The 7,628-nt window shown below is 43.6% G+C and overlaps 1 pseudogene; it reads right to left on the reverse strand.

Annotated features, from left to right (window-relative positions):
• Positions 1-1,614: 1,614 nt before the first annotated feature.
• Positions 1,615-2,585, reverse strand: LOC129116366 (odorant receptor 131-2-like; annotated as a pseudogene).
• Between the last annotated feature and the right edge of the window lie 5,043 nt (positions 2,586-7,628).

The following is a 7,628-nucleotide window of genomic DNA, read 5'->3' on the forward strand; positions in this document are numbered from 1 at the left end:
AATGTACTTGGGACTTGATTGTGACTTGCAAAAAATGATTTTGTCCCAGCTCTGTTTATAAGGTGTTTCATGTACACAGAAAACACAGTACAATATAATACAACAAGAAATGTAGGGATTTGACAGATATTGAGAAATAAATAAACATAGACATATTACCAACATTTGATCACCAGATGTCAGTGGGTGTAAAAACTAAAATGTATGTGGGGCCAGATCACGTTGGGCTTTGTAGAACTTAACAGAATTTTGAAGGAACAGTCTGTGTCATTAAAGGGGAATTTCTTGGCAGGAATTTAATTTAATAGTCATAACTATGTTTTCATTCGTGTAATGAACAGCACAGTAAAAGACATGATAAAAAATGTGAAAGGATGAAATATTAACAATGAAATATGATAAAAAAACTAACAAAGAGTAAGTCAAAACAAGTATGTAATTAAACATTATTGAATATAGAATAGGAATATAGATATAAAATAATAATGAGAACGTATGTATTTTTAACAACTAAAACATATCCACAAATCTTTAATCTGCAGGGTTCATAACTGGACTTTTAACAAAATTAACTTTGTCTGCAGGCTACAGCACAACAAAGTATTAAATAACAACCATGATCACATGTACTGTTTCAGTGCAGATAAAAGGCTACTTAGCATGAAAAACGTGACAATAATTACATTTGATGCAAATCTATTTCCATTTATTGACTGTAATTATGTCTTGCTGAAAAAAGAAAAACATGAGTTTCTATTGAACTACATTATAGTTTGTAAACATATTTATTCAAAAACGCCTTTCTAGCACAGTTCATGTTAATAATATATATATAATAATTAATGAGTTACATCTTTTTTCTGAGCTGAAAAAAACATGGAATTTCTCTTCTGCTTTCTTCTTTATTGTTTAATTCAATTGCAGTAACCTTGAAACACATGCTAATAGAATCCCACCCCATACAACTGTTTTGTGGATTTACATTGAAAGAATTCAGCAGTGTTAATATTTTTATCGTATGTATGTGTGGAACTCCCTCTATAACATACACAAGGAGGGCGCAGGGGTATTCGGTTGGTTGCAATTTGCAACCACACAACCAGATGACAAGAAATCCTTTGAATTGAACTCTTAAATGAATAGGTAGCCGATGTTATAATTATCCACGAACATAGCAAAGGCATAGCAGGTACAAACTGAATGGGGCCTTTTCGGACCCGACACAACATGAGATGTATCAGCAGCAACTTTGAAAACTCTGTTTGATACGTTGGATGAAAACCAATTCAAAACAGTTCCACCACCAAAACCAAGTCACAGAGTCTGTCCATTAAAATATAATTACTATTCTACAAAAAGCTGCACTTCAAGCTGGAGTTGGCAACACTAGGATGTGTTTTTACGTTGGATAATTTTAAAGTTCTAGGGCAGTCTTGATAGTTTCACAACATTGCCAGCCCTTGCTTGAAGTCCAATAGAATGAAGGGGGAGATTGTGAGTCTGAACTCATTAGAATGATATTTGTTAGCAAGGCTATTTCTGTCCTCTGGTTCTTTTGAGCCATATATATATATATTTACAAGCAATTACACGGTTAGATCCATGTCATGATATCTAGGTTGAGACCTGGACCTTGGCTGGGACAACTGAGAGTTTCAGTCCACAACATAGATGGTTGATGAGGACAGGTCTGATGGTCTGATCTCTTATGCCATAAATGAGAGAACTCAGACATTTGGGAAAGATGAAAATGCACACATAAAAAACATTCTGGATGCGCACCAACACTATCCTTGTTACAAATTTTGAAAGAGCTATGAGGATGGGGTTGTAAACAGTTGAGGAGAGACTGAGGCCCAGCTGCACCAGATGCAGCAGCAGCGTGTTACGAGCCTTTGGGCTGAAGCTTTGTCTGTGGAGGCCGACCTGGCTGCTATCATCACAGCAATATAGGTGGAAGTGATTACAACACTAGCTGATCCAAACAGAAAATAAGTGAAGGCATTATCATAATGTTCAGACATTGGTCCAAGAAACAAAGCTACGTTATTGCAAAAGTCTTTCATCTGCAGGCTCTCCAGGTCTTCAAATGGAAAATCCAGCAGTAGAATAACTCGTGTGAGGATATTAAGTGAACTGAAAGCCCAAACCACAAAGATAGCCACCGCTGTGTTTCTCATGGTGATGATGGTAGTGTGCCTCAGTGGGAAGCACACAGCCACATACCTCTCCAGAGACATCACCACCAGCGTGAGAGGGGAGATATCGTTTGTTAGATCAGCAAGCATGGCAAGAACACCACATACAGGATAGATCAACCTTATTCTGAAAGCAGCCATTAGGTACAGTGTCTGGCTCAGTGCCATCTGAACAGTGTCTGCAAAAAGGAGGTTAAAGAGAAGAATGAAACGGGAGGTCTCACGAAACACTGCTTTACTCCTCAAGGTGAACAACATGGTGATGTTAATGAAGAGAAACACACAGCATGGCACTGTAGACATCATGGAAAACACCAGAATTTCCAGTAACCCCTGATACTGCAGTCCAGCAGTGATGTTGGTCTGAGGTTGAGATGCAAACGACATTTCAGAGAAGCATTTAAGACACGAGAAATTTCATATTATTGTCTTACAAAAGCAGAATAAATCTCTTCCTGTTTCTGTTGTGAGAATGATGAAAATCCAACATCATTTAACACAGATGCCCGTTGAGTCACATCATCCAAGTCTGTGCTTGTTTCCATGTAAGCAGAGTCGGTCTGCAGGGTTTGCTTGCCCTCAAACGATGTATATCAGCTTTGCCCTGCCCCAAACCATGTGACACCTTCATGCGTCATTGGGGTTAACAGCTTGATGATAGGTAATGGAATCTCTCTCCTATTATTACATATAAGAGGTCATGTCTTACTCAGTTTAAACATATGTAAGCAAGTAAGTCAACTTTACTTCTATAGTACAAGCAGAATTGTGTATTTGAGTCACAAATTTGAAGACTTCAGACGTGACTGTATCAACTCACATTAACGCTATTCCCCCCCATCAAGTCAACACCTATTCAGATCTTGTATCTTGTTTGAATCAATCTGACAGCATCTAATCAAGCTGCAGAAGAGAACCATGAAGAGCTAACATTACAAAGATAATTTAATTCATGTTGAAAATGTACATGGTGGTCAACAAAAAACTAATGAAGGTATGTAAAACGGGCGGGTCAAAAGTTACAGACTTACAGGGTTAGAGGGTTCATTATGACTTGTTTAAGACTCAAAACTCAAAGTTAAGGACTTGGAACTCAATTTGGGACTTGACTCAGGACATACCTGTCTTGATTTGGGACTTGACTCGGGACATACCTGTCTTGATTTGGGATACGGGACATGTCTTGATTTGGGACTTGACTCGGGACATACCGGTCTTGATTTGGGACTTGACTCGGGACATACCAGTCTTGATTTGGGACTTGACTCTGGACATACCGGTCTTGATTTGGGACTTGACTCGGGACATACCTGTCTTGATTTGGGACTTGACTCTGGACATACCTGTCTTGATTTGGGACTTGACTCGGGACATACCTGTCTTCTCGGGACATGATTCTTGATTTGGGACATGTATCTACATACCTGTCTTGATTTGGGAGTTGAATCGGGACATACCTGTCTAACTCTGTTATGTTGTTGTATCTCTGTTATGTTGTTCATTCTGTACACATGACATCTATTGCATTCTGTCCATCCTGGGAGAAGGATCCCTCCTCTGTCGCTCTCCCAGAGGTTTCTTCCTTTTCTCTCCGTTAAAGTTTTTTTTTAAGGGAGTTTTTCCTGTGCCGATGTGAGGGTTTAAGGACAGAGGATGTGAGGGTTTAAGGACAGAGGATGTCGCATGTGTACAGATTGTAAAGCCCTCTGAGGCAAATTTGTAATTTGTGATTTTGGCTATATAAAATAAACTCAATTGAATTGAATTGATTTAGGACTTGAAACGGAACTTGTCAGTCTTGACATTGGACTTTACTCGGGCGGTCGGTCTTGACTTGGGACTTGCTTTGGGACGTCTGTCCTGATTTAGGACTTGACTTATGAACTGTCAGTATTGACTTGGGACTTGACTCGGGACTTCCCTTTCTTGACCTGGGACTTGATTGTGACTTGCAAAACAATGATTTTGTCCCAGCTCTGTTTATAAGGTGTTTCATGTACACAGAAAACACAGTACCATACAGCGGGTAAAATAAGTATTGAACACGTCACCATTTTTCTCAGTCAATATATTTCTAAAGGTGCTATTGACATGAAATTTTCACCAGATGTCGGTAACAACCCAAGTAATCCATACATAGAAAGAAAACCAAACAAATAAATTCAGAAATGAAGTTATGTGTAATAAAACGGAATGACACAGGGTAAAAGTATTGAACACATGAAGAAAGGGAGGTGCAAAAAGGCATGAAAGCCAAGACACCAGCTGAAATCTATCAGTAATTAGAAAGCATTCCTGCCCCTTGTCAGTGCAAATTAATATCAGCTGGTTCAGTCCCAACTGATGGCCTATAAAAAGGTGTCTCATTACCAAGGTGTCACACAAGAAACATCTCATGATGGGTAAAAGCAAAGAGCTCTCTCAAGACCTTCACAACCTTATTGTTGCAAAACATACTGATGGCATTGGTTACAGAAGGATTTCTAAACTTCTGAATGTTCCAATGAGCACTGTTGGGGCAATAATCCGGAAGTGGAAAGAACATCATTTCCCCATAAACCGGCCACGACCAGGTGCTCCTCACAAGATTTCTGACAGAGGAGTGAAAAGAATTATCAGAAGAGTTGTCCAAGAGCCAAGGACCACTTGTGGAGAGCTTCAGAAAGACCTGGAATTAGCAGGTACAATTGTTTCAAAGAAAAAGACTCCATTGCTGAAGAAAAAGCATGTTGAAGCTCGTTTAAAGTTTGCTGCACAACATTTAGACAAGCCTGTGAAATACTGGGAGAATATAGTCTGGTCAGATGAGACCAATATTGAACTCTTTGGATGTCATAATACACACCATGTTTGGAGGTCAAATGGCACTGCACATCACCCCAAAAACACCAAAAAACACCAAACCAACAGTGAAGTTTGGAGGTGGGGACATCATGGTGTGGGGCGGTTTTCAGCATACGGCACTGGCAAACTTAATATAATTGAAGGAAGGATGAATGGAAAAATGTACCGAGACATTCTTGATAAAAATCTGCTGCCATCTAGCAGGATGATGAAGATGAAACGAGGGTGGACATTTCAACAAGACAATGATCCCAAACACACAGCCAAGGAAACTCTCACTTGGTTTCAATGAATCGCCACCTTATCGTGGTGGAGGGGTTTGTGTGCCCCAGTGATCCTGAGAGCTGTGTTGTCGGGGGCAATAGCTCCTGGTAGGGTCTCCCAAGGCAAAGTGGTCTCGGGGGGTCAGACTAAGAGCGATTCACAAAACCTCAATGAATCGGACGATACAAGGTTGTGGCACCTCGCCCGGAATAGGGAAACCGGGGCACCCTCCTGGAGCCAGACCCGGTAGGGGAGCTTGCCGGCGAGCATCTGGTGGCCGGGCCTTGGCACATGGGGCCCTGCCGGGCCCTGCCCGAAAAAGCTACATCGTGCCGCCACCCTGTGGGCCCACCACCCGCAGGGATAGGCATTGGGGTCGGGTGTGAGATGGGCAGCAGGCTGGGGCGGAAACCTGGGCATGCTGACCCCCGGCATCACTGACTAGCTCTAGGAACGTGGAATGTCACCTCTCTGGCGGGGAAGGAACCGGAGCTGGTGCGGGAGGTGGAACGCTACCAACTAGATATAGTTGGGCTCACCTCCACGCATAGCACCGGTTCTGGAACCAAAATCCTGGAGAGGGGCTGGACCTTTTCCTTTTCCGGAGTTGCCCAGGGTGAGAGGCGCCGGGCGGGTGTGGGGATACTCACAAGCCCCCGGCTGAGCGCCGCTGTTCTGGAGTTCTCCCCGGAGAACGAGAGGGTCGCCTCTCCGCGACTGGGAATCGCAGGAGGAAAGTCTCTGACTGTTGTTTGTGCCTATGCACCAAACGGCAGTTCGGAGTATACGGCCTTCTTGGAGTCCTTGGGTGGTGTTCTGGAAAGGGCGCCGACTGGGGACTCCATAGTTCTTCTGGGAGACTTCAACGCTCACGTGGGTAACGATGGAGAAACCTGGAGGGGTGTGATTGGGAGGAACGGCCTGCCCGATCTGAACCCGAGTGGTGCTTTGTTGTTGGACTTCTGTGCTAGTCATGGACTGTCCATAACAAACACCATGTTTGAGCATAGGGAGGTTCATAAGTGTACTTGGTACCAGAACACCTAGGCCAAAGGTCTATGATCGACTTTGTAGTTGTGTCATCAGACCTGCGGCCGTATGTCTTGGACACTCGGGTGAAGAGAGGAGCAGAGCTGTCAACTGATCACCACCTGGTGGTGAGTTGGATCAGGTGGCGGGGAGGCTGCCGGACAGACCCGGTAAACCCAAACGTGTAGTGAGGGTGAACTGGGAATGTCTGACTGAGGATCCTGTCCGCAAGGTCTTCAACTCCCACCTCCGGAATAATTTCTCGTGCATCCCAGGGGAGGCTGGGGACATGGAATCGAGTGGGCCATGTTCAAATCCTCCATTGTGGAAGCTGCTGCTAGGAGTTGTGGTCGGAAGGCGATCGGTGCCTGTCGTGGCAGCAATCCGAGAACCCGCTGGTGGACACCAGTGGTGAAGGAGGCCGTCAAGCTGAAGAAGGAGGCCTTTCGGGCTTGGCTGGCCGAGGGGGTCTCCTGAATCAGCAGGCAGGTACCGGTTGGCCAGAAGGGCTGCAGCTGCGGTTGCTGAGGCAAAACCCGGGTGTGGGAGGAGTTCGGCGAGGCCATGGAGAAGGACTTTCGAATGGCCTCAAGGAAGTTCTGGCAAACCGTGAGACGACTCAGAAAGGGGAAACAGGGCTTTTCTCAGGCTGTGCTCAGCAGGGGGGAGAACTGCAGACCCGGACTGGGGATATTGTCGAGCGGTGGAAAGAACACTTTGAGGAACTCCTGAACCCGACCAACACGTCCTCTGTGGAAGAGGCAGAGTCTGAAGACTCAGGGGAAGACATTACATTACATTACAGTCATTTAGCAGACGCTTTTATCCAAAGCGACTTACAATCAGTAGTATATTATATATCATTCACTCCATTCACACTGATGACAGGCTACCATGCAAGGTGCCACCATCAGACTCTAACTAACATTCATGCAACATCCAGTCCACACCGATGTGTGGAACAATGGGCCAAAATCACCTGAGCAATGCATGCCACTAGTTTCTCCATACAGGAGGCATCTTGAAGCTGTCCATTGCAACAGGGGCTTTTGTGCTAAGTATTAAATACATTTTAGTAAGCGTGTTCAATACTTTTTCCCTGTGTCATTCCATTTTATTACACATAACTTAATTCCTGAACGTATTTGTTTGGTTTTCTTTGTATGTATGGATTACTTGGGTTGTTACCGACATCTGGTGAATATTTCAAGTCAATAGCACCTTTAGAAATATATTTACTGAGAAAAATGGTGACAAGTTCAATACTTATTTTAACCGCTGTATAATACAATA

This window comes from Anoplopoma fimbria, unplaced genomic scaffold (genome assembly GCF_027596085.1).
Source record: "Anoplopoma fimbria isolate UVic2021 breed Golden Eagle Sablefish unplaced genomic scaffold, Afim_UVic_2022 Un_contig_8387_pilon_pilon, whole genome shotgun sequence".
Classification (NCBI taxonomy): Eukaryota; Metazoa; Chordata; class Actinopteri; order Perciformes; family Anoplopomatidae; genus Anoplopoma; species Anoplopoma fimbria.